This window comes from Thunnus maccoyii, chromosome 14 (genome assembly GCF_910596095.1).
Source record: "Thunnus maccoyii chromosome 14, fThuMac1.1, whole genome shotgun sequence".
NCBI lineage: Eukaryota > Metazoa > Chordata > Actinopteri > Scombriformes > Scombridae > Thunnus > Thunnus maccoyii.
In genome coordinates this window covers 15973336-15997733 of record NC_056546.1, presented here as the reverse complement: position 1 = coordinate 15997733, position 24398 = coordinate 15973336, and the positions used below count along the sequence as shown (strand labels likewise).

At 42.9% G+C, this 24398-nt stretch overlaps 1 protein-coding gene across 2 annotated transcripts in view; it reads right to left on the bottom strand.

Annotated features, from left to right (window-relative positions):
• The window catches only part of lzts2a (leucine zipper, putative tumor suppressor 2a), a 41123-nt gene that overhangs the window by 10308 nt on the left and 6417 nt on the right, over nt 1-24398 (bottom strand). The window contains exon 2 of one of the 2 annotated variants that reach the window (XM_042434119.1): nt 12652-12773. The gene's annotated coding sequence lies outside the window, so the exon portion shown is untranslated. Of the gene's footprint in view, nt 1-8464; nt 8760-12651; nt 12774-24398 lie in introns of those variants that run through there. The other variant, XM_042434120.1, reaches the window with a different exon arrangement.

The window sequence follows — 24398 nt, the reverse complement described above, 5'->3', positions numbered from 1 at the left end:
GATATATAACCAGAGGTTCAACCAATCAGTCAGCCCACAGTACAGTGCAGAAGAACAGAACCAAGTGGTCATACTCTAACTATCAGGACAAATAAATTAGACTAATGGACTAATTTATAACAAACTTTCTAAATGTATTGTTACATTTATCTTTAAATAATTGTGACAGTTCATCATAATACAGATTTGAGGTCATATCATTCAACCCTACGTCAGAAAACATAAGTGTTGTCAAATTATTTGTAAATGATCAGTCATCGGTGTGGTTCAGTTCCTGCCAGTTGACTCCAGTTTGGAAGAGTCTACAAGTCTACAAGTGAGTGAGAGGGAGTGAAGGGGAGTAAAGGAAACTTCATGAGTACACATGAGTCAAGGAGATAAAGATATGTGTGGTATGTGATCACTTCCCATGCCAAAATAATCACACCTCACAACCTCCTTTCACCTTTTATCCAGCCATCCCCACCTCGACTTCACTCCCAGCCCTGACAAGGACCTCTCAGGCAGGGATAATAGAATTAACAACCCTCTGAGACCGTCAACCATGACCCCCCAAGCCCTAACCCTGTGACCCCCTGATGAGTGGAGGGGAGCTGGGGTCTGATTCTGTCCTCCCACCCCTTGTGACCTCCAAGGGTCTGGTTTTGTTCTGGCTACTCAGGCAACAAATCCCAAAAGCTAATTTCCCCCTCTGATGTTGCTCACTGGTTATTTCTTAAAGTTATTGAAGTCCTCCTCTCCTCCCCTCCTGGGCTGCATTTCTCTGACAAAGTGAAAATACTTTTACCATCCCTCCATCCACCCTCACCGCTTTCTCCACCTTCCTCATTACACGCATCCTCCTCTGCTGTCAGCAACACAAGACGGGCAGAGAAAAACCAGTCAACGTCCCCAAAAATAGAAAACATCTCAAGTGCCTGAAATCATTCTGATAGTCTTTCATGAGGCATTTCTCTCTGCGAGGCATTTGAATCAATGTTCAAAAATAAACTCCAATAGTGTTGCTGCCAGCGATTACGGTGTCAATCCAGGGGCACTTTACACCGCATCCTGACACTCTAAAACTCTTAAATGATGCTGAATGGCTTAAAGGCAGGCTCACTGCTTCTGACAGGGACTGGAAATACATCTAGTGGTTGTGAAAGTTTACCCTCCGCATGGTACCAACTGGCCCAGGATGAGTAAGAACAGGACTGACAGAAGAAAGAGGTTCCCAGGTAGCTCTCTAACAAGATCCAGAAGTGAGGTCTGTGACGGGGAAATAATCCCGTTATCATAAGTCTGTTAATAACGCCAGCATTACCCAGGAGAGGAAGCCCATTATTCCGCAGCAGCAGATCACCCCTTGCAATCACACGCAACCTCCAAGCTGTTCCGGAGACTCGGCTGGGCTCAAGACAGAGTTAGAGAAGCGAGAAAGAAGAAAGAAGAAAAAGAAGGGGGTTTTAGGGGTGAAGAGACAAAGGAGGGCTGGGTGGGGGTGGTGGTTGGGGGTTTAGGGGAATTCCAATACCAGGTAGTCCAAAGAGAGGCTCTAAAGAGGTCTGAGTCCTTGGGAAAACCAAGCATTTATAATCCTGTTTGGTCATTATTTGGTGAGCACACAGACACCGGGATCTGAGCACCTTAAGATATCCTAACAGGAAAATCAAATGTGAAGGGAGACATAATCTTCTATCCAAACCATCTCCTCTACTGCTGAGTAGCCAACACCATGTCAGCTTGGAGGAGATTTCCTCTTTATCTTTTCTCATCTTTCTTCCACTTGTCTGTTTCTTTCAGATATTGTAACAATAAAAGAAAAGACAAATGGCAGAGAAGGTTAAGGCTAAGGTTGCATCTATAGTAGTTTCAGTTGATGTGAGCCATTCTTGTGAAACCAAACCACACAAGGAGAAACTGTAAATTAATGGCTGACACATCTTCCAGAGGTTATAGGTGCTGTTGTTGTCACCCTTTCCAGTCTAAAGATATTTAGAGCAAATGAAGCAGAGCTGCTGTGGATAGTTGTGTTAAACTGGATAATGCACAAGCTAGCAAAGTGTGATGCTACTGTGCTAATGATTGGTTTCAATGCAAATAGACACAAACATAATGTGAAGTGCAAAGCTTCCAGTGTGCGCGCTCTGGGTTTGAACTGACTCTATTGGCACTGTCAATGAGGTCAGGGTCAACCTGAGAAGTCATGGCAAGCAATCAGCATTTCTTAATAGCATCAGACTATTAACTCTATATATTGGTTACAATATGGATAAACATAGGGCCACAAATGTTTTTCATCACCAATTTATTTTCTTCCACTGGTCAACAAATAATTTAATCTATAGAATGCCAAAAAATTGTAAAAATCCTTATCATATATTCCCAGAGTCCGAATAGACATCTTAAAATAGCTTGTTTTGATACAAACCCTAAAAGGTACTTAATTTGTAATGATATCAAACAGACAAAACAACTAATCCTAAAATTGGAGAAGTTGGAACCAGCAAATGTTTGACATTTTTACTCAATAAATGGCTAATAAACTATAAATCAATTAAAATTGTTTGTCAATTTTCTGTTAGTCTCTACAAAGTTCATCCTATAAAGTTGATAAGGCAAACTTGTTTATGAAGCAACATTTGCATTTATTTGAAGTTGTGTTTCTGGCCACCTGACAAATGTAAATCCAATATTCACTCTCCTTTCAGCTCTGTTTTTGTTTCCACCAACTCCTGAGGGAAATATCTGGCTCTTGAGCAAGTGCCTCGCTATATTCATCAGCTATTTGCTGCCTGCTGCAGCAGGAAAAAATGCTGATGAAAGCAGTGAGACTGATTGGTGAGGCATAAAACCAAAACAATGAACTGAAAGAAGCTAAAATGCTCCATAGAGCTGTGGAGAACTGCAGAGTCGGGTGCTAATTCTCTTTGGATTCATCACTATGAGCAACCCATTTCAGTCACTTAATTGATTATTAATATAAAAACACTGATTAGAGCAGCTTCAACCAGTGGTAAAGGTGACATGATGAACTGCCATGTTCCACCTTCTTCCTTCACTTTGATCCCTCTTTCCTGTTCTCACTCATTTACACCCATATCTCTTTTCCTTGCTTCCTTGAATCCTGTGCTGGATTATTGCTCCACTGCTCTCTTGTCACTCTTTCCTTTTCCATCCCCCTCCCACCTTTCCTACAACTCCCTGCTCACTGGTCTATGGAGCTAGATTTTCATCTGCCCCTTCTTTAGTAGCGACACCACAGCGTGACTAACCAAAGGCAAAGCCAGTGTGGAGAAGGGAGCAACAGGTGGAAAGTATAAAATTGTCAGATCAGAGCAGGCACTATATGGACGAGGGCAAAAGTATCAGTATGTGAGCAATAATAAGAGCCATTCATAAAAATGCCTTTGTATAATGTTTCCTCTTCTTTGATGGGTGGTCACAAAAACAGTAGTCCGTGGTACCCAAACACTTTGAGTTTCCAACATAAAGCAGGACACTGAAAGAGTGTGATGTGAGGTTGAGAGCTTGTTCAGACTACTAGAAATATTCCACTTTCGTATACAGAGCCTGGGTGGCCTAGATTAATCCTGAGACCAGTGATCCCGGCGGATGGAGAGAGTGAGAACGACAGACAGAGAGAGGAAGAGAGAAAATCAACAGGCGAGGTGAGTCACGATAATCCTCGACAGGCCTGCTAACAAAAGAAAATCCACAAGTACAGGCAAGGCCGAAACAGACACAATACCTCAGCAAGGCAATCAGTCCACACCTAATCTACTCTCCCATTTATTTGTCATGCATCTACTCATTGAAACACCACAATAAAACTTCAAACAGGCAAGAAAATGGTATTGTAATGAAGTCAGTCGACTGCGCTGTAAAATGAGAGAAGTCTTTTAATGTTTTGCCAGAAGACCTGAGGTTATATTATGCCTCCATTCCAACACAATGACTGTCTGTCTGAGTGGTTGCTCACTGTCACCTACCCCCACGTGGCTTGGCTTTAAGGTCTCGCGGTGTGTGTGTGTGTGTGTGTGTGTGTGTTTGAGATTGCTGAATGCATGCAAACCTACTCAGTCCTCATTAACCCGTCGCCTCAGTGCCAAGTCTCTTTTCTCTCAAACCACAGAGATATTGTTCTGTTTGGCAAAGTAACATGCTTGACATTGTACCTTTGAACAAAAGTTGTGAGTTTGAGCGTCCAGGCTGCTGCGGGGGCTCTGACTTCATTAAAACAGGTTTTCTGTGATGAAATGGAGAAATAACTTTTCTAAAGCGAGTCTGTGCAGGAGTAATTGGCAACAGGTCCTCCCACAGTCCAGTTTTTTTTTCTCTTCCTCTTCTTTTACAACCAACTTGTTGCTGTTTCAGACTTTAGCTTCTCCCTCTGTTTGGGAGCGTCGTCATGGCAGCAGAGGCCCACATTTTTCATGCACGGGGCGAAACAAGATAGAAAGAGAGGAAGAATGGGAAAAGGAAGGAAGGAAGAAAGTGAATAGGTGAATAAGTGAGTGAGTTTCGTGTTTGTGTGCATGTGTGTGTGTGTGTGTGTGTGAGATAGCCTTATAGCCTGACAGTCTGACAGCGGGCAGGTTGGCTCTTTAGCATCTCAAAGCATCTGGCCTCAATTCGGACGTGAGAGTCTGCACGAGTGTGGGGTGACCGAAGCCTAGATTCTCTAACACACATAACTGCAGAGAAACTCACCAAGTCCCTGTGGGGGTTGACAGAGAGAGCAGCCAGCAATCTATTGAAATAGGATGCGGTAGATGTCAATGACATGAAAGTAGCGACACAGCCTTGTGAAAACACTATGGTCATTTGGGGACACAAACTGTCAATCACACGCTTATTTATGGGTTCGGTTCGAGTTGTCCTATCGGTTTCTCTGGTTACACGCATAGTTTGTCGAGGTAAAATCTTTACAAACGTCAAAACATATGGTCATACACAGGTCAAGCTTCACCATACTGCATGGACTAAATTACCGTAAACATTAATTTCACTTTTCACTATGCCATACGTTGTGAAATACATGTTTTTCTATAAAATCCACTTCTCAAATGTTAAAGAAATAGTTCAACGTTATGGGAAATATGCTTATTCGCTTTCTTGCCGAGAGTTAGATGAGAAAATTGATACCACTCTCTACATGTCTGTGCCCTAAATATGAAGCTACAGCTTAGCTTAGCTTAGTTTAGCATAAAGACTAGCAACAGAGGGGAACAGCTAGCCTGGCTCTGTCCAAAGGTAACAAAATCCACCTCCAAACACCTCCAAAGCTCGCTCACTAACAAGTTATGTCTTGTTTGTTTAAACCTACAAAAACCAACATGTAAAAGTTGTGGTTTTACAAAGGGTTGTGTGGTGGGTGATTTCTTGTCTATTCCTTTAAATGTTGTCTTAACAGAAGCAGCAGTACAAGGCCTGATTTAAATAGTCTGAAATTTGTAAAAGTGTGAGTTAAATCAGGAATTGTCCGATCAAGAAAAAGTAAATAAGATTACAAATCTGACCAGACACTCAGTGACAGTATCAGTACTTGCTATGACCACATTTCAGTTGTTACAAAAAACATATTAAGCCCTAAACAGCACCAGAGCCAGAGATGATCCGTTTATAGTCAGCTGGCACAGGAGGAAATTGAGGTAAGAGTATGTGAAAAAGGGGAAGATGGCTGACATTCCTGGTCTGCTCCAAATGTTGGATTTTCCAGGAAGTTTTCCAGCCACTGACAGTTATCCAGCGGCGGTCAGTGGTCAGACAGGCAGACACTGGAAATGCTGAGAATGCCGGTGTTAGAGACACAGGGATTAGTGTGGCCAGTGGACTACTGTTTGTCAGAATCAATGACCAGTTCAGCCTTAACCCTGATAAAACCACTTTACTCTGACTGTTTATCTTTTAATACAATCATCGAGGGGCAGCCATGATTCCTTTATTACCGCATGAGCAAGTCGTTCTATTTTTAGCATGTTGTTTGCTAGAGAATATTTAGGAAAATCCAGGTGCTCCGGCTGTTCTGACTTCTCATTGTCCCAAATGTAGAGAGAAGAGTTAAGTTTTCCCTCCTAAACTTCCCTTCCTTCCTCCCCTGCTGCTTTGGCTGTATGAACAGTGGAGGGCTATTGTTTCAGTTTAACAGAGGGCAGAGAGCAGAGAGAAAGGGTCTGTTATCTCACGCTGAAAGCAACACACTTTGACTGACAACGTGACCCATAATGTGAGGGAGAGCGAGGAGGGGGGCAGAGACGGGACTCTTGATTGTAAGCGAGCAGCTTACTTACTATCAAACGCAGCTTTCAGTGAGGAAAAGTAGGCCACCTCAGGGTTTTTTTTAAACATTTCAGCAAAGGTGTCACAGCTTTAGAGTGAGATTACTGATCATAGCCGAAGCAGAATACAGCACACACAATGCCACACACACACGCACACCCAGCGCTACTAAATGCAGGCAGACAAATGAGTTCCACAGCAGCTATTACATAAGCAGCAACGCCTCAGTTTAACTGTACCAGCCTCGATGTATAATTCACTTCTACTCATTTGAGAAAGTATTTGACATGGCAAAGAAGCCAGCGGCAGCAGCAGCAGCACATAAACACGTGTGTATTCAGACATACTGTCCGTGCCGCCTGCATGCGGCTGTAAACTCGAGGAAGATGGAAGGGGGGACAGACTGGCGTGGAAAACACTCATTCAGCAAAGTGAACAGAAGCCAGGCCGACGTCTAATCTCTCGCTGTCTCTCTGTCTTCCTGTGTTTCTGTCTCTCGCTCTCAGCCTCCCTCCTTCAGTGTTCCACCATGCTTCTCAACTAGAGGCTTTACATAAATACCTGGCATGAGATTTAGCTCGACGGGATCACTGGAAAATAATGGAGCTGAGGATAGAAGAAGAGGACGAAAAGGAGGGAAAACCAAAGGAGAAAGAGAACCAAAAAAAGAAAGTCTTGCTACCCTTCATTTGGGAAGACTGCGACCTCCGCTACTTTATTATCTTTCAGTACATTTACACACCATATACACACAAGAAGCATGAGTCAACATGACTGGAAAGGGTTACGTATGTGACCTGCAACACGTGACACACGTTTACCTCATTTGTTTTGTTCAGAGCGGATGAGGTAACCCATCTCACTCCTTTACCCTCCAAATTCTCCATCTCTGTCCTACTTTCACTCCCCTGGTTCAACTTTACGTCACCGTTTGCGTCTCGACACCTGCCCATTTACGGCCGCTGTGATCATGGAGTGAAACGTCAGTCCCTCTAACTGTTCCAAAACCCAGTCTGGATAATTACAGTCTTCTCTTCTCAGCGTGCTCTCAAATGAAACCTCAACATGACATGGTCAAACAGACAGCTACTACAAAGAGTTGAGTGAATGGACGGCTTCTAACCGCTCTGACTATAAACATATCTGCTGACACATCACTCCCGGGCCATAACAAACTTGATGAGAAACTACAATATGTGGCCCAAGGCACACGAGGAGTCTTGTAATTATACGCGTAGGGGAAGACAGAAGAGAAACAACATCGGCCTGTGTGTCTCCCAGAGTGCTTCGTCATCAAAAGAAACACACAGATTCCCTTTGAGTCTTCTAGATAAAAACATGTTTTGTACGGGTCACACTTCTGAGATGCAGCCTAATTGTCTGCCCTGGTAGAAATATATATCTGCTGCCTCATTCGCTTTCTTATCTTCAATGTGAGTGTGTGTGTGTGTGTGTGTGTGTGCGCAGACAGATTGAATAACGCCCTCCTCCTCCTCCTCCTTCCTCCTCCAGGCCAACTGTCCAGAGGGTGGAACAGCTTTTCTAAAGGCTGAAATTTCAAATCAATACCCCAACAGTCTGTAATGAGCAGATTATCCCAGGTCTGGGGGTTAGTAAACCTGGCCTCACACACCACCAAAAACTCATCAATCCACCTCAACAAATCCAAAGCCAGCAGGTCTGTTTGTATAAGCCAAAAGCCTCCAGGGTCATTTAGAGCAGCTACACTTGTAACAACTTTAGAAACTTTAAGCGAATGCCCCAACGTCAACAACACCAGTCAGCTGACTCTGAATCATCCAGCTGCCTTCAACCGCTGGCAAAATGGCTAGAAGTTTTCCATGGATTCTTCTTCTATCATTATTTAACTAATCAGAGCTCCTTAAAGCTGGATTTAAGAAGTCACCACCAACTTCTTGGGCTTCACTGACATTCCTAATCTTGTTTACAGTCGTGTTAAAATCAGTGATTCTGTGTAAATGGGCCTGCTGAGCGATTTTTGTCTCAAAGTCTTACACACCTTCCATTAATGGCTTTTCTGCAATTGACACCCTCTAAGTGGCTTCACGCTGTCTAAAGGTGAATACAAAGTTTCCTTAAGTATTCGTGCAAATGAGGCCAAACTGGAATAAATGTCAGGGTACAGAGAGCCATAGTTTGGAAAATTTAAGACACACACTCATGCACACACTCTGTTTCTCACCCCAATGAGAGCCCTGCATCGCTGCCTCCACTTGTCTCCGTCTCTCTTGGAAAAAAAAAGAAAAAAAATCACTCCAGTCTCTCTGACAGTAGTCCGTCGGCTCAGATTCTCTCCCTCTTTTTTTTCCTGTCGGTCTACCTCTTCTCTACAACACTCCCTGCCTTTGCCTCTGCACCGTTCCACGACTTCATATCCCGACACGAGGACTTTCAAATGGAAGCCCCCTTATTTTCCTGTCCTGTCCTCCTCCTCCTCTCTCTCTCTTCTCACTTCACTCCACTGTTCCTCTTCTCAGCTTTCCTTCCCTGCTGTCTGCCTTAGCACCGCCTCCCCCTCCTCCCTCCCCTCTCTCACTTTTGTCTGCCAGCCCCCCTGCCTCTAGTTTCCCTCTTTTAACACACACACACACACACACACACACACACACACACACACGAACACACACACTCTGCTCTCCTCGGCCTCTCTCTCCTCCCCCTTCTCTTTTTAGCTTCACCCATCGCCTTCTCTTTCACACATTTTGCATCTACACAATCCTGCATCAGATTGGGCATTTCTTATCTCCTCTATTTCTGTTTGGTGGGTGTGTGTTAGAGCAGAGTGGTCCCAAATGCATCAAGGAAACACCTCCTTTTCCCCCCAATCGTCAGTATCTGTCCCGTGGCTAAATAACAGTGCAGTAACGTTCAATTGTACAATTATCAAACAAAGATCGACTACATCAAGAGCTGCAGCCGCTACAGAGGGGAGGGAGGGAGTGAGAAAGAGAGATTGTGAGGGCGGGTCAATTAACCTAGATGGGGTAAATTACATAACATGTTTCTGATTATCTCTCTGCTTGCACACTCCTCATGCTCTATTGTGCACATGCAGGTGAGCAGGAGCGTTCATTGGCAGGTAACAGAAAGCAGGGAATGAATAAGTGGAGAGTCAAATGAAAAGGCTTTGCTTGTCATTGAGTGATGTGTTGAAGCTGTTTGGAGGTGAAGTTGAGAAAGTGAACACGTTTGATGTGTGGTATGCATGGTAGTGAGTAAATAAGTAAGCCATGTCTGCTTATGAGATTTTTATCTTCTCAAGTTTTTTCAATTAAAGAGGACATTCACGTTTCCAGGTCTATATATTTTTATTCTGGGGCTCTACTGGAATATCTTTGCATGAATAACAGTTCAAAAAAATCCTTGTTAATCTTATACTGGCCCTTTATGCAGCACCTCAGTTCAGCCTCTGTCTGAAACAGGCCGTTTTAGCTCCTGTCTCTTTAAGGCCCCCCTCCTGATGAGCCCACTCTCTTCTGATTGGTCAGTTCCCAGCTCTGGAGGCTACGTAAACAAACAACAGTAGTCGGATTTCACCTCTTTTTCACATTCTTTACTCAAAATATAAACTTTTCAAATGTATCTGTACATGTTCGAGCATGAATCCCATCTGAAATATGTGAGTGGACGACGCAAACAACCCATGGAATAACCTTAGCAACAACCTTATGTAGCAACAAAGGCTACATTTTTGAGCATGCACGAACAATATGACATCATCACGAAGGGGAAGTGGTGGTAACTTTGCAAACAGGGAATTCAGAATTGACTTGAAGGCAGCATTTTACATACGTTCAAGTTTTGGATCTTTGATCATGTTTAACATGGACATTTGACATCACTGCAGTATAAAAATGACAGAAAATCACAAAAACAAGTTATTATACATGTTATTTTGGCATATTGAGGGGGTAAAAGTCTCCAGTATTTCAGAAGGAAAAAGCAATCACCTTCTTTTAATCCTCTTGTGACACCCTCAGGTCTATCTTTACCTGGAGGTTGGGAACCAATCTACTGTCAGTATAAAAAGTGAAAAGAGGAGCCCACAGCGACATTTTGAAATTGCTTGTTTTGTCCGACCTGCAGTCTAAAACCGAAAGATATTCAGTTCACAATAAAACATGCATTTGAGAAGCCTGGAAACCATTTTTGTTTCATAGATAACTTAATCCATTAGCAGAATAGTTAAATGGTTCAATGAATTTTCTGTCAGTCAACTTATTGATTAATTCATCAATTGTTTCAGCACTAAGCTAATTACAAATCACACACACACACACACACACACACACACACACACACACACACACACACACACACACACACACACACACACACACACACACACACACACACACTCTCCAGGTTTATTGTTGTGTGCTGCCATGGAAAACCAGTAGGAGGACTGAGTAATGCTGGAGGAGAAGAGGGCGTATTGTGTGTGTGTGTGTGTGTGTGTGTGTGTGTGTGTGTGTTTGTGTATGTGTCTTCTTTACTGGAACTTCCTTGTACCTCCCTCTGAGTCCCACAGTGGTTCAACAAGTGAGAAGAGAGTTCTCTTCAGCTCTCTGACTTGGCACTTTACTGCCATTAACACAACTCACCCCCCCATGCTGAAAATACAACACCAGAAAGCTTTTGAGTCTTTTATATGTGTGTGTGTGTGTGTGTGTGTGTGTGTGTGTGTGTGTGTGTGTGTGTACCAGAAAAGGTAACTGAGTGTTAAATGATAAGCAAAAACAAAACTTTGTGTTTTTAGATGAGTTTCAGATAAATAATATCTTTGTTAGACGTTATATTAAATTAATTAAAACCTGCATTAATTGATTTTTTTCCAGTTGGGGGCATCACAACAACCTGTAAACACCCTATAGGAAGGTGTTAAAGTGAACGTGTTGGAAAACAGTTGCTTCTTTGCACATCCAGCAGAAACGGAGCAACATTAGCGTTGGTTTGGAGGCACGTACAGCATAGTCCAATATTATAGATCACAGATTGCTGCTTTTCTTTACTTCGTATTATTGTAATCTGAATATCTTTAGATTGTTAATCGGACAAAACAAGACATCTGAAGATGCCATCTCTGTCAGTAGAAAAAAACGGTGACCTGTTTATTAGAAAAACAGCTGCCTGCTACATCTAGAAACAACACTATGAGAGAGATGAGAGTGAACCAAAACAATGAGCTGAAAAACGCTAAAAAGGGCTGTAGAGCTCGGGGGGAATGCAGAATCTGGTGATCATTTTCAGTGGATTTGTCACTAAGAGTGACTTCTTTCACATTACACAGTCATCTGACACATTGTTACTATAGAAATTTGATTAGTGCAGCTTTAAGTAGTAAGAAACCTGCCACTTTCAACCAAAAATAAGGTACTCAGAAGGACTTCATGCACATACTGAACCCTTTGTAGTTTGAAAGTGACCTTGTGAAGCAGGCAGTGATTATTGTTGTGGGACAGCTATTGAGGGAAGGGGACAGCTGGGCTGGGACGGGTCGAGCTGGACTAGAGGAAAGAAGGAGAGCAAAAGAGACAGCAGATCTGTAATGGAGACGGTGGAAAGAGGAGAGGAAGACAGCTGCTGCTGTGTTGACCACACATTATTATCACCCCACATACCTTACAAGCACGGCCCTTTACAGTGGGGCTTTGAGCTGATAGAGATGATAAGGTGCTAGTGTCAGGATTCAGTGTGACTGCTCATGGTTGAAAAAGTGTTGGAGTTATCCAATGCAGAATGATATAATCAATTTTGATAGAGGAAATGCTGCTTTATATTAAAGCTTGTGTGAGAAAAGTGTTTTTTACTGTGAGAGACATTTGTGGTAGAAGTAAACAGACAAACACACCTTCCCTGACTTCTCTGAAGTATTGCTGTCACCCGGCCGCCGTATGGAACAACACAGGCTCAGCTGTGAATTCCCGACCCCTTGACCCCTCATCTCCTCCTCTGCTCCCCTCCTCCCTGCTCCCCCTGTGTCACACACTCCAAGTGCCATCCATCTCCAAACCCAATCCCTAACCGGACACTTCAAAAGACGGAGGCCAAGACCCCCATTTCCATAAATATGTGAGCATGTGTGTGTCTGTGTGACAAAGTGACCACGGCAGGTCACTCCAAACTGAGCCTACACCAAGTCAGGCTATTGATCAATGTCTCCTGTTGCCCGAAAGACGGGAGAGAGAAAGAACAACACCAAAAAGGGAGGGCGCAAAAGAGAAAGACAAAAAGAACAAGAGAGGTAGGAGGAGTGGGTGGGAAAGCTTGAGTCAGCAAATATTGAAGGTCAACGTCATCAGAGAAGGGTTTTGTCTGCAGAGGGTGTTTTATTTTTATTTTTTGTGTGTGTGTTTTGTTTTTTTTTACCTCAGAGTGTTGCCCAGCCCTTTCCTCCTGGAGGTCTGGGGGAGACAGGGGAATCACAGAGAGCTCTCATCCCAGGACCTCGCTCCTCTCCTGGGCCTCCTCACCTCTGCTATGCCTCTGGCCTGGAGGAAAACATAAGAGGGTAAATGTTAACCTGTTTGGTCAAAATTACACCTCTGGTTGCAGCATTGACATAATCAAGTTATTAGACAGTTATCAGACACATGATGATTAATCCTCTGGAGGGCCATACTGCCCCCACCTGGGCACATACAGTCCACATGAAAGTCCTTCAAACAATAAAGATTCAACACACACCTGCAGGAGCAAAAATACCAGAAAAACTAAATTAACTAACAGAAAAATGACAATATGAGACATGTATGTGTAATATATGTGAGATTATGTGTTTGTATTTGCTTCCTGCTTCCACTTGCAGTTACAAAATATGAACAACAGCTCACAGAAAAGGTAGAAGAGAAAGAAAAGAGGAAGTTAATTACCAAAAGAAGGATATAACAGAGGCAGTAGAGCTGCATCATATATTGATTTTAGTATTATGTTTATTAAGTAATATCCTGCATTGGCTTAAATTAGTTTTTTCCCGGTTAATGGACTGCATTAGAGTGACTCAAAACAAAATTTCGGAGCTTACCTGATTTCAGAGTTATTTGCTCGTCATTTTTCTTTCTCAAAATGTTCTTGTGTGTAGATATCTTACGGTAGTGTCACAATATTTGGTAAAAAAAAACCAAAACAAAACCTTGTGATATTTGATTTAATCAGTATTGCCACCACCTGGTGTCCAATATCAGAAATGATAAGCTCCTTTCTTCTGTACATACACTGGAAGGTTTTATCGTCTTTTCCCAAAACTGCTAATTTATACTTTTTTTTAAAAAAATCTCCTGATCTCACCTTTTCTTTCTCTTTGCTTCCTCCTCACAACCTCTCCTCTCTCTTCACAAGCAGCCAATGAGGTAATCAGTCGGCTTCTTACATACTGTGAAGTGACACCATACGACTATTGATTTTGGCCCTTGTGTCCCGGTACAAGGGTCAGTCCTGCCACGTCACCCGGCTGCTAGGCTCGCTAGGCTCAGAGCTGCTTTCAGGAACAGATGCTGACTGCGCTCTTTCACAGCAGTTGTCATAGACAGACAGACTGCAGGAATATGGACAGTAACACTGACAGATCGTGCCTCTTAAAAAGAGTATTGTCGAGAAAAATCATGTCAGCCTGACTTTGATGTTGTGTTTTGGCTGCACAGCAAGTCGACTATTTAGGTCAAACTTTGATCAACAATGGATGAAAACATCATATGGCTTCCACATGAATGGAGGCTATATCTGTCTAAATTTTAATGACATTACCCCAGATTCTTAAGGTAGACAAAAATCAGAGTGCATTGTGTCCCCAGCGAACATGACACACAGACAAGAGCAGTAAAAGCTCAACCTTTCCTCCATCAGCCAAAACCAACATCACTGGATAAAGTGATGCTTCAAAAATGCAAATTACATCCAGAAAACAGAACATAATGCACAACCTTTTAGACGAAATCAATATAATCCATTTCACCCTGACAAACGACCCCAATGAAGCACAATTTACTAACATTTAGGTTTCCTTAGAGCTTTTATCCAGCTGATGTTTAGTGCAGAGCAAACATGAAATGGAAGCATATGTTGGTTCATGTCTGTCGACAGAAAATCTCGCAAACTCATGAACGGATTTCCATGAAATCCAGAGGTCAGTTAGGCTTTGGGCCAAGGTACGACTGATTAAAGTGGCAATCAGGATCTGGGATTTCTGCCATTAGATGATTATTGTGTTTTAGCCATGTGAGAGCTGATTGGATGGCGGAGGTTTGTATGGTCCACATGCCTTGTAGTTGTCACTGTCAACACCGGTGAGGCACAGTCCAGTCATCTGAAGCTGATCATGTGTGTGGGGGGCCTCAGAGGGTGCAAGAGGGGGGCATGTAGACATCGATCTGTCCTAACAAGGAGTCCCCAGGAGGACAGATGGTCAGGGTCTTCCCTGAGGGACACAGGGGTCGGGTTGGGGGTAAAATTAGCGAGATAGAAGGGTTAGGGTTAAATTGATTCAGACGTCCCACCTATGTAAAACTGATTATTTTTCTTGGTAACATGTGCATAAACTCAACATATACATGAGAGATTGGAGAAGACTGCATAGAAACAGTGGCACGTGTACTATATGCACACATACATACACAGATCTGCCTCGTCGTCAGCTTTACATCTTTTAATTTTCATAAAACCCACTGCAAGGCCAAAAGATATGACCTGTGATGGTGTAATGATCTCTGCAGGGCTTGGAGCTAATGCGCGCACACACACACACACACACACACACACACACACACACACACACACACACACACACACACACACACACACACACACACACACACACACACATATACACTTCCCTCCCACCCACTATCTCTAATCAGGAGCTGACATCTCACCCTGCATGATGGGCTGTTGTGAACTCATGGGTGCAGATTAGATGGAGATTATTAATCCTTTAGATCACTGGTAGATAGATTACATCGCAACGGCAGCATATGTCCTCACTGCAGGGACCACACTTAATGTGAGTACAATGACACCGTGATTCAGGGTCGCACTCCCGCTGGGTGCTGCAGCATTAACTTCAAGTGAACGTGCTATATCAAGGTTATCCAGCCCGTTTGCCTCAGCTTCACTTTGTCGATCACAGTGTTTCTGACGTCACAGTTATCAGGTTACTTCAGGTCTCTACTGTGTCTCTTCATTTCGGTGAGCTACGTTGTCCTGTACTGATGAGGAGAGAAGGTAAAGGAGGGTGAAGGAGAAAGTAGCTGCCGTCACACAAAAGGCGTGGCTAAATCTGTGCCAAGGTGACTCAGAGTGCAGAATGACTCACAACAAAAGAGAAGTGTTTTAACAGTCCTGAAAGAAACATAGACAGACATGAAACATGGTATGTCATTTTATATTACAGTATACTGTATCAATTTATCGTCATATAGTACATTTTATGAGAAATCAAAATGACTAGGGCTGCAACTAACGATTATTTGAACTTGCAATTAACCTGTTAATTGTTTTCTAGATTAAATAATAATTTTGCTTATAAAGTGTCAGAAAATTATTATTGTTATTTTCTTGATTAATAGATTAGTTGTTTGGTCTATAAAATGTGAGAAAATGGTGAAAAATGTCGATCAATGTTTCCCAAAGTCCAAGATGCAGCTTGAAATGTCTTGTTTTGTCCCAACCAATAGTCCACAACCCAAGGATATTCAGTTTACTATCAAAGGACTAAAAAAACAGAAAATGTTCACATTTAAAAAGCAGGAATCGGGGAATTTTGCCATTTTTCATCCAAAAATAGTATCAAAGTAGCTACATATTATTTTTTCTCACAACTGACTAATGGATTTATTGACAAATCTTTGCAGCTCAATCCAAAACCCCAAATCATTACAAAGGCAATAAATCCTCACATGTAAGACCCTGGAACAGACCAATATTTGGCATTTTTTCATGAAAAATGGGAAACGGTTTATTGATTATCAAAATAGTTGCTGATATATTTGATGTAGATCAACTAATTGATTAATCAATTAATTATTTTAGCTCTAAAAATAAGACAGGAATGTTTGTGTTGGCAAAAATATCAGACAAATTACGGTACTTTATCACACTGATGAAAAAATTCTGCAAATCCAGTACTGCCATAAAGAAAATCTCTTCAGTGAGTTTCAACATTGGCCACAAACAGAGATATTAAAGTGACAGCTACCTCTGTATAAACCACAAAGCAAAATCTGTGACAGCTGACAAATTTCTATCATCTTACAGATTATATTGTCATATTGCCCACGCCTAGACGTATCTATTAAATAATGGAGCTGACAAGTCAACAAAACATTTGCTACACCAGAATAGAATCAATGGGAATAATAAAACACTTCCCAGGAATAAGAGCAGTCAGGTAATGCAATTTCTGTGTATCTCTCTTTCCAATTTTTCGCTGTCATTAACTAAACGCTCGTATTGTGCTCGGTGCCCGGCACTTTGGCGGCTGCCGCTGTCATTTTTCCAAGAAAGGGAAAGCTGCTTTGTTGCCATAATATGCCCTGTGTGATGCTTGGCCCACTTCCAGCCTGCTTTCATTGTGTAAGCACACATACATAAAACATGATTTGCTGCTTCAATTTCTGACTTTTATTCAGCAGGGATTTGGTGGCAGACAACATCAGAGCCATGAAAAGCAGAGCAGCGGCGAAACGCAACTCTCCCTCTGATCCTCTGAGAAAGAGAGAGAAAAGAGGTGGGGAGAGCTTTGAGTTGGCGACGTTACAGAGAACAGGGTTTAATCACTGACCTCTAGACTTACAACTGAAGACAAATGGCTATGATTAATGAGGGCCATTCATCTTATAGGTTAATAAAAAAAAACAAGAGGAACTGTGTTTACCCGTGCTGCTCTGATAGATCTATCTGCTGTATATATTAAACTCCAGTCCTGTTAGTTTGTAACCCCTCATCAAGGAGCTAAGGTCAGGCTTGGTGTAGTTCCAGCTCTGAACACTAGAGGGCAGCCTGTCTAACTCTGGCAACTAAAGTGAAGGCGGCTCTCAGACCTTAGGGGAACACTGTTGTCACAACAAATAATAGAGGGTAAGAAAATGTCTAAAATGGGCCCTCTGGGTTCTAATTAATCAGTTTTGTTTTAATTTATTCCTTAAATCATCTCTTTAACCTTTACCCAGCAATGTGCGCCTTGAAGAAAAGCAGTTAGACCAGAGGAGAATGTACAATACTCTGCTAATCAATACACTCCTCCTCTAACTCTCCTTTCTCCATCCTGTTATGTTCCTCTAAGGTTTCAGATCTTCAGTGATCCACCTTGGTGGCCAGATGAGATGACATGAGATCAGGGGGCGGCGGCGGCGGCGGCGGCAGCGGCGGCAGCAGCAGCAGCGATGGGGTCAAGTCTATCACCGTAAATGATCTTAAGAGCAGCAGCTGATGCTCGGCCACAGCCGCACAAAATCAACCACAAATAAAAAAGGATGTGATCTTGCACGTTCATCACAGCTAGCTGATGACTAATGAAGGTCTTCTGAGGGGTAAAAAGGCAAAAGGTGACTGCACAGAGAAAATATAAGGAGCAGAGGAAAATTAACAAATGAGACACAAAGACTGTAGGAAAGTTTCCAGCACTTCAACACACACAGCAGGAGCCAAAAGCTTTGTCTTGGCTTTTGTCTGTCTCCAACTACATCAAGCTGATGCTTCTGTCGTAGCAATTTGTCTCTCTGGAGAATGTGAATCATCTCCTTTCATTCACACACTTTGTCTCCTCTCTTATTATTCTCTGCCGCCCTGTCTTTAGGTTTCCTTCCATTATTTCAGAGGCATTTCTGTGCCCAGATTCCCCCTCGCTCTAAGCTCAGAGGAACACAGTGTGCATGGTGAAGTTGCCAGCGGGCTGCCAGCAACACAGTGGAACACCTGTCAGCATCTGGCTGCACTTGCTGAACTGTGCTTTGAACTTATCCGCAGAAGGAGTTAGAAATGAGACAAACAATGTGAGATGCACTGCTGTCATGCTTCACGCAGGCTGCAGAAAACTGAAAGATATTTGTCTCTATCGTGTTTCACCATCCATGACAAACACGGGGAGGTTGGTGTTATCGCAAAAACACATTTAAAGCACCCTGCAGGTGCATAGAGAATACTTTTATTTACTAAACCCTGATCAGTAACTAACCACAGAGTGAAGACAAGGAACACGAGAGCAAGTTTGAGACAGAAGAACAAGGAAAAACAGATGACAAAATTTGTCTAAAGCTTTGAGATGATTTCCAAACTCTCCCTCTATGTGCTACGTGGTGGAAGCGGGAATGAAAACGTGAGACTGAATATATATTGTCTGACTCTCTGCACGCATGCACATGTTGTGAATGCTTGCATTTATGCATGTTCATGAATGTGTGTCTGTATATGTGCGTCCTCTGCAGCGGCAACAGTAAGTGTGTTATTGGAGCAGGGTGAGCCAGGGGCAGAAACAGCAGAAACAAACGAGGTCCTGTGCAACCCCGAGACTGTTCCATGAATCATCCAGGAACTTATACAGTAGCTGGCCAGTCCTCGAAGCCTTCAGCTTGCAGCTAATAACTTCCCATGCAACGTTTCCCACGGTGGAATGATTTAGAAGTTCAAATCCATTTGGTTTTAACCATTTTCTCAAGAAAATACAAATAAAGATAGACGGCCAGTGTTTAGAATTCGTGTTATCGGCATAATGTAAGAGCATTAACACTGCGTTTATGTTGTAGAGCCAATTCTGGGACCAAACAAGCGTGGAAATGAAACCAAAATTACCCTGAGCCAGCACTGCTACAGTAAAGAACTAACAAAACACAAACATAATTAAATGGATAAAAAAGTTATTTCTGCAGAAACACTGAACACCTCCTCTGTTTGGTTTTAAAAAAGGGACTATTTCTCCTGCCAGTGACTCAGTTAGATCATGTGGATGTGCGCTTGCATGTATTCACACTTGCCTGCAGCAGGCACAATAAACAAGTGCACTGATGTCATCAACGTCAGCCAGAAGGGAAGCCCACAGTCAGATGTCATTAACACGTTTCTCTCTTTCAAACACATGCGTTCACCTGCACGTGTGCTTGTAGCTGTTATGTATATGAGAGAGGGAGGGGGGGGAGAAAAAAGAGAGCACAGATATGTAAATAGGATCGAAGAACAAAAAATAACTTGAAGGACACAGGAGATGCTGCTCGGTTAATTTATTCCCAAGATTTAGAAGTGGAATCAGGGAGACGGTGATGAACAAACAAGTTCTGAGCGCAGTCTGTGTGTTTCAGATTAAACTCACTGCTCCCTCCAAAGTGCCCCATTTGTCACAAAAGACAATCATTTCAACCACTAAGCTGGGTGATACGCAATCTCCTCCACGTTTCACAGCATGTTTATGTCAGACACTGTTTGACTGTTAACTCTAGCACTTTAGCAGCACATCACACACACACACGCACATCAGATCTGTTAGTTTGTAATTCTCATTTACTCCCACTTTAGTGGCAAAGGTCAGCATACCCACATTTTTGTGACAGCCTGTATTTACACCCTTCGGGGTACATACGTGTGTATGTAGAGCTAATGGAGACTGACACAAGGACTGACATGGATGCTGAGCTGTGTTGCGCTGGGCCAGGCGGTCTAACCCAACAGCAGGGATAAACTATAAATAGACAATCTCATCCACCCCCAACACTCCCCCATCCCCCTTTTTTTTCTCCCATTTCTTCTTCTCCTTTTGCTTCATCTGCAGACCTTTTCATTACCATTTGCTCTCTTTCTCTTTCCTCCACCAACTCCATGTCCCTGCATCCCCTTGTCCCCTCATCATCTCCCCTTCTTGAATCACTATTTTCAGTCTTCTTCTGTCTTCCATCTCTAAAGGTTTTTGTCCTGAAAAGAAGATAACAAAAAAAATACTGGAATAACAAATAGGCCAACACCAATCTTGTGATCTTACAAGAAGGGGGGAGAGGTGGGCTAGTTAAGAGGGGAGATGGGTGAGATGGAGTTATGTAAGTGAGGCTAATCCCCTCCCAACCCTGCATAATAAATGAGACAGGATGACACTGCCCTCATTTCATCCGCTCGTCTCTGCATCCCCACCGCTGCCCCTCCAAAACCGCTCTGTCTCCACCTTAATCTATCTGTTTGATCTTTGACAGCAACTACATTTTTAAACTCAGCACACCCGCAAATCTTGGTCTGCTGCTGACAAAGAGCAGAAGTTTGAGATACAGCAGACGACCTATTACATAATTTATGGTTTAATCGCGAAGACATTCCCAGAAAAATCTGCGTCCCCCTTCCTTCCCTGCCTTACTTTACCCTGGTATCAACGATGGCATCTGATTTTTTGAAAGCTCTCTTATGTAACACAAGGCAGCCAGGCCTGTGAGAAAGGAGCAGGACGTATTCCCATTCAACAAACTCCGCTGACAACGACTATAAATATTCCAGATCCTCTCCAGTATCGTCTCAGAATGCCAGACGCTCATTTTCTAAATGTGGCGCTACAATAACAGACATCAGTGTTTGCCCTAGGTTGACTGCCTTGGAGCGGCGGGAGACGACAACTTAAAAGTCAGTCCACCTTAAGTGAGCCTGGTCAAGTTAAGCTAACGCGTTGTTGCTAACTTCAGGGTTAACCTCCTTCGATAGATGAGTATTTTCTATGTCTTGAGGAGCTGCAGCATTTATTAACTGACAAACAGCCTGAATATAGGGGAAACACTGGACATTAAAATCTCTCTTAGTGCTCAACAACATGTCCTTAAACTTTATGACTAAAACCAATGAATTGATCCACATTCATGAAGCAAAGGCCAGATGACCCTCACCCCTTCAGCTGCGCTCTTATTAACTCTAACCCGACAGTCTGACATTCGCACCCCCCTCTCACAAGACACCCAAACACCCTAATCTGCAGTGGTATTCTTCGCTCAAAAGGGTCAACAGGGCCAGCAGATTGAGTTTATTGCTCCAGCAGACTATCAGGTATTACAACATAAAACCATTGACTGAATCATCTCACAGGGAGATGTAAAACATGGGTTCAATTTAAAATGACTTCTCCAGGATGATCTTATCTGTGTTTTAAAGGTTTGTAAATTGTCATTGAAGGATTTATTTATTAATGTTAAATAATACTGCATGAATAAAAAAGATATTTTGAGTTGCAGCAAGCTCACACTTTAGCAAAAAATCACTTGGATCACCCGATGATACTGGATTTTTGAGACCAATATTGATATTTAAAGAGTAACTTACACTGATGGTTGTGGTTGGGTGTGGTTACAAGTGTTTTGTGTTGCACCTGTAACGTGCAACGATGTCACACAAGTGTACATACCAGGTGCTCAAGCTGTAAAGACTGATAATTACACCTTGAGGTGGAAGGGCAGTCCACGCCTTTACTTGAAGAGTTTACCAGCTTTTATGTAAACAGTGTCACGGCTCTTGTCAATCGGATGTAATTGTCTTTTTAAGTACACTTCTACATCACTGCAGCAAGGTGAAAAATTTAACCACTAGATGTCAAGAAAAGCAAGATTTTCTGGCGGTGTTAAGTTACTCTTTTTAAAAAATCCATTAATAATATATTCATGCAGATTTGGTTTTTAGCATACCCAAATACATGATCAAACATTTTTTTAAAAGTCTCTTAATGATATATACTGAGGAACATTTGACTATGACGACACTTTTTCTAAATCACTGTACTGTCTTGTTACCCAGATTATTTATACCAATATAGCTGTGATGAACTGAAATCGCTCAATAATATTGCCCATAATGATTTATGGCCAATGATCGGGTTCTATTACCTTAATGAAAGGGCTTTAAAGACTTTTTTCTACTTGGGTCAAACAGTCTGTATGAACAAGTTACACAGGCAGAGGAATCTTTCACTTGTGGGCTCACAATTCAACATTAATAAAGGATTAGCAACAACTTAGAAACTGTTTTTAAGTATTAACACAGTTAATTTGAGATGGTAAAATGCTGTTTCAAATGATATTCTTTACTAAACTCTACTGTGTTTTGATATAAAACAGGACAGCCCCCACTGGCCCAGTCATAGGAAGGAGGTCCCTGGTATCAACGATGCCCTTTAACCCCCCTCCACCTCTCCAATCCTCCTGCTCAGACAGGACGCTCCACTAAACTTTGACCTACTTCTTGTCTGCTCTCAGTCTAGGCCGAGGATGAGGGGGGCCAGAAAAACGCCAAGACCCCAAACACAGTGAGCTTCATGCTGATCCTGCCTGTTAATAATATGAATATCAAAGGCTTATTTGGACAATACATCTTTTGAATGTCAAATCGCAGAGGGAAGCTGAGGGAAGCTTGAGGACGCGTGGATGTGAAAGAATCACACTGGACTCATTGTTTTGTATAGTACATTAAAAATTCAGAGAAACACCAACACACACTGTATATCTCATGCTGAGGACTTGATTTCACTTTTCTGCTGATCAGCCGCAAGACAAACCCCGTCCTTCTTTTTATCCGTACCGTGTCTCTCCTTTCCAAGAAATCTCACTCAGCAGATGGACACAATCCTCCATAACCAATTCTCCGCAGGATAATGCAGAGCAGACAAAGACACCGGGACACAAAGGCAAGACAACACCTCCATGATTCAGCTCCTTCAGTCTGAGTCAAACTCAGCTACCACCGAAACTGAACTGAAACCGGTGACAGCATCACTTCATAAACTGCAACTATGTTTGAAATCTGCCAGATGTTTCATAAGTCCAGGACTGTGTCCAGGCCAGCTGAGTCCTGGCAATCCACGTGTGATGGGGACCGCAGAGGGATGAGGGCTGGCTCGGACGAGAGGGTGGTGGGTGTTATATTACAGAGACCACGGCTGGGACGGCATCCCAGAGGTTCCCGGAAGAATTCTGGAAACATCGGGGCCCAACATGTGAGAAAGAAAGAAGGAGACAGAGGGAAGGGCGATGGGGGGTGGGAGGGCATCTGTCACCAATTAAAAAGCACAGATGAATTCCACAGTTTCTCCATTGAGAGATACAGTATCCAGGGGCCCTGATATAAACAATTTCTCTTGGTTAAAACTTCCCAGCTCCCCCCTTTTCCCCCCTCCTCTCTGTTTCCACGAGACAAGCCGACCACAGTTAACCCAAGCAAGTCAGCTGACGCAGGAAGGGGGAGGGGCACCGTGTGGTACGCATTCTGCCAAGGGGTCATCTGGCAGACGCATCCTCCAAGCTGGCTTCACTCTGCTGAGCAAAACACACACACGCATAGGGAAAGGAGCTGGCCAAATCTAATCTATAAATCAAACACATGATCAAACAACTGGGTGTCAACAGATCTTTGCTTATGTTATTAGCTCAGAGGTGTTTTGCTGTAACACGCTGAAAAACTCACTGATTCAGTTCTGCTGAGGCAGTAGAAGAAGACAACAGCGAGGGGGAAGAAAGACAAAATCATATGTATTCTCAGGCTTCTTCAAAAATCCTCAGGAAATTGCAACCAAACCGCAAGGGCAGGAGCTGATGAGCTTTTATACCCGGATCAATAATTCATGTTTTGCTTCACTTGCTGGCACAAATCAGGTTTCCAATTCAGACAAATCAACAAACAGCTCAATCAATGGCTTTCACACTTGTAAGGAAGCAGGCATAGTTAGTCACTCTGACAGGAAATTTGCTCTCTGATTTCAAGCTAGAAGAAGAAGAAGAATGTTTCTGGACTGAACAAGTCAGAGAGAGCAGAATTAGTTTTCTCTGAGAGATAAGATAGCTAGCAATCACTTCCAGAAGAGCAATAAAAACATCTAATTGTTGCAGCTGCAGGTCATCTCCAGCCTGTCGTCTCCAAACCTCCTAAAACCGTTCATCTGCCACCAGCCTCCGTTCTGGACCTAATACTTGTGTCATCCATCAATCTTGTGTTTGTGTGTATCCGAGCGTGTGTGTGTGTGGTCTGCTGTTTCAGCACTGGCCATTTTGGCCCTCATACATCAACCTCCTGACAGCAGTGAAGTGATGCTTTGTGACATATGAGGCCACTTTACCTTCTCCTCGCAGAGAGAAAGCGAGAGAAATACAGCACTGTGCTCAGATGGATGGACAGATAGATGAAAA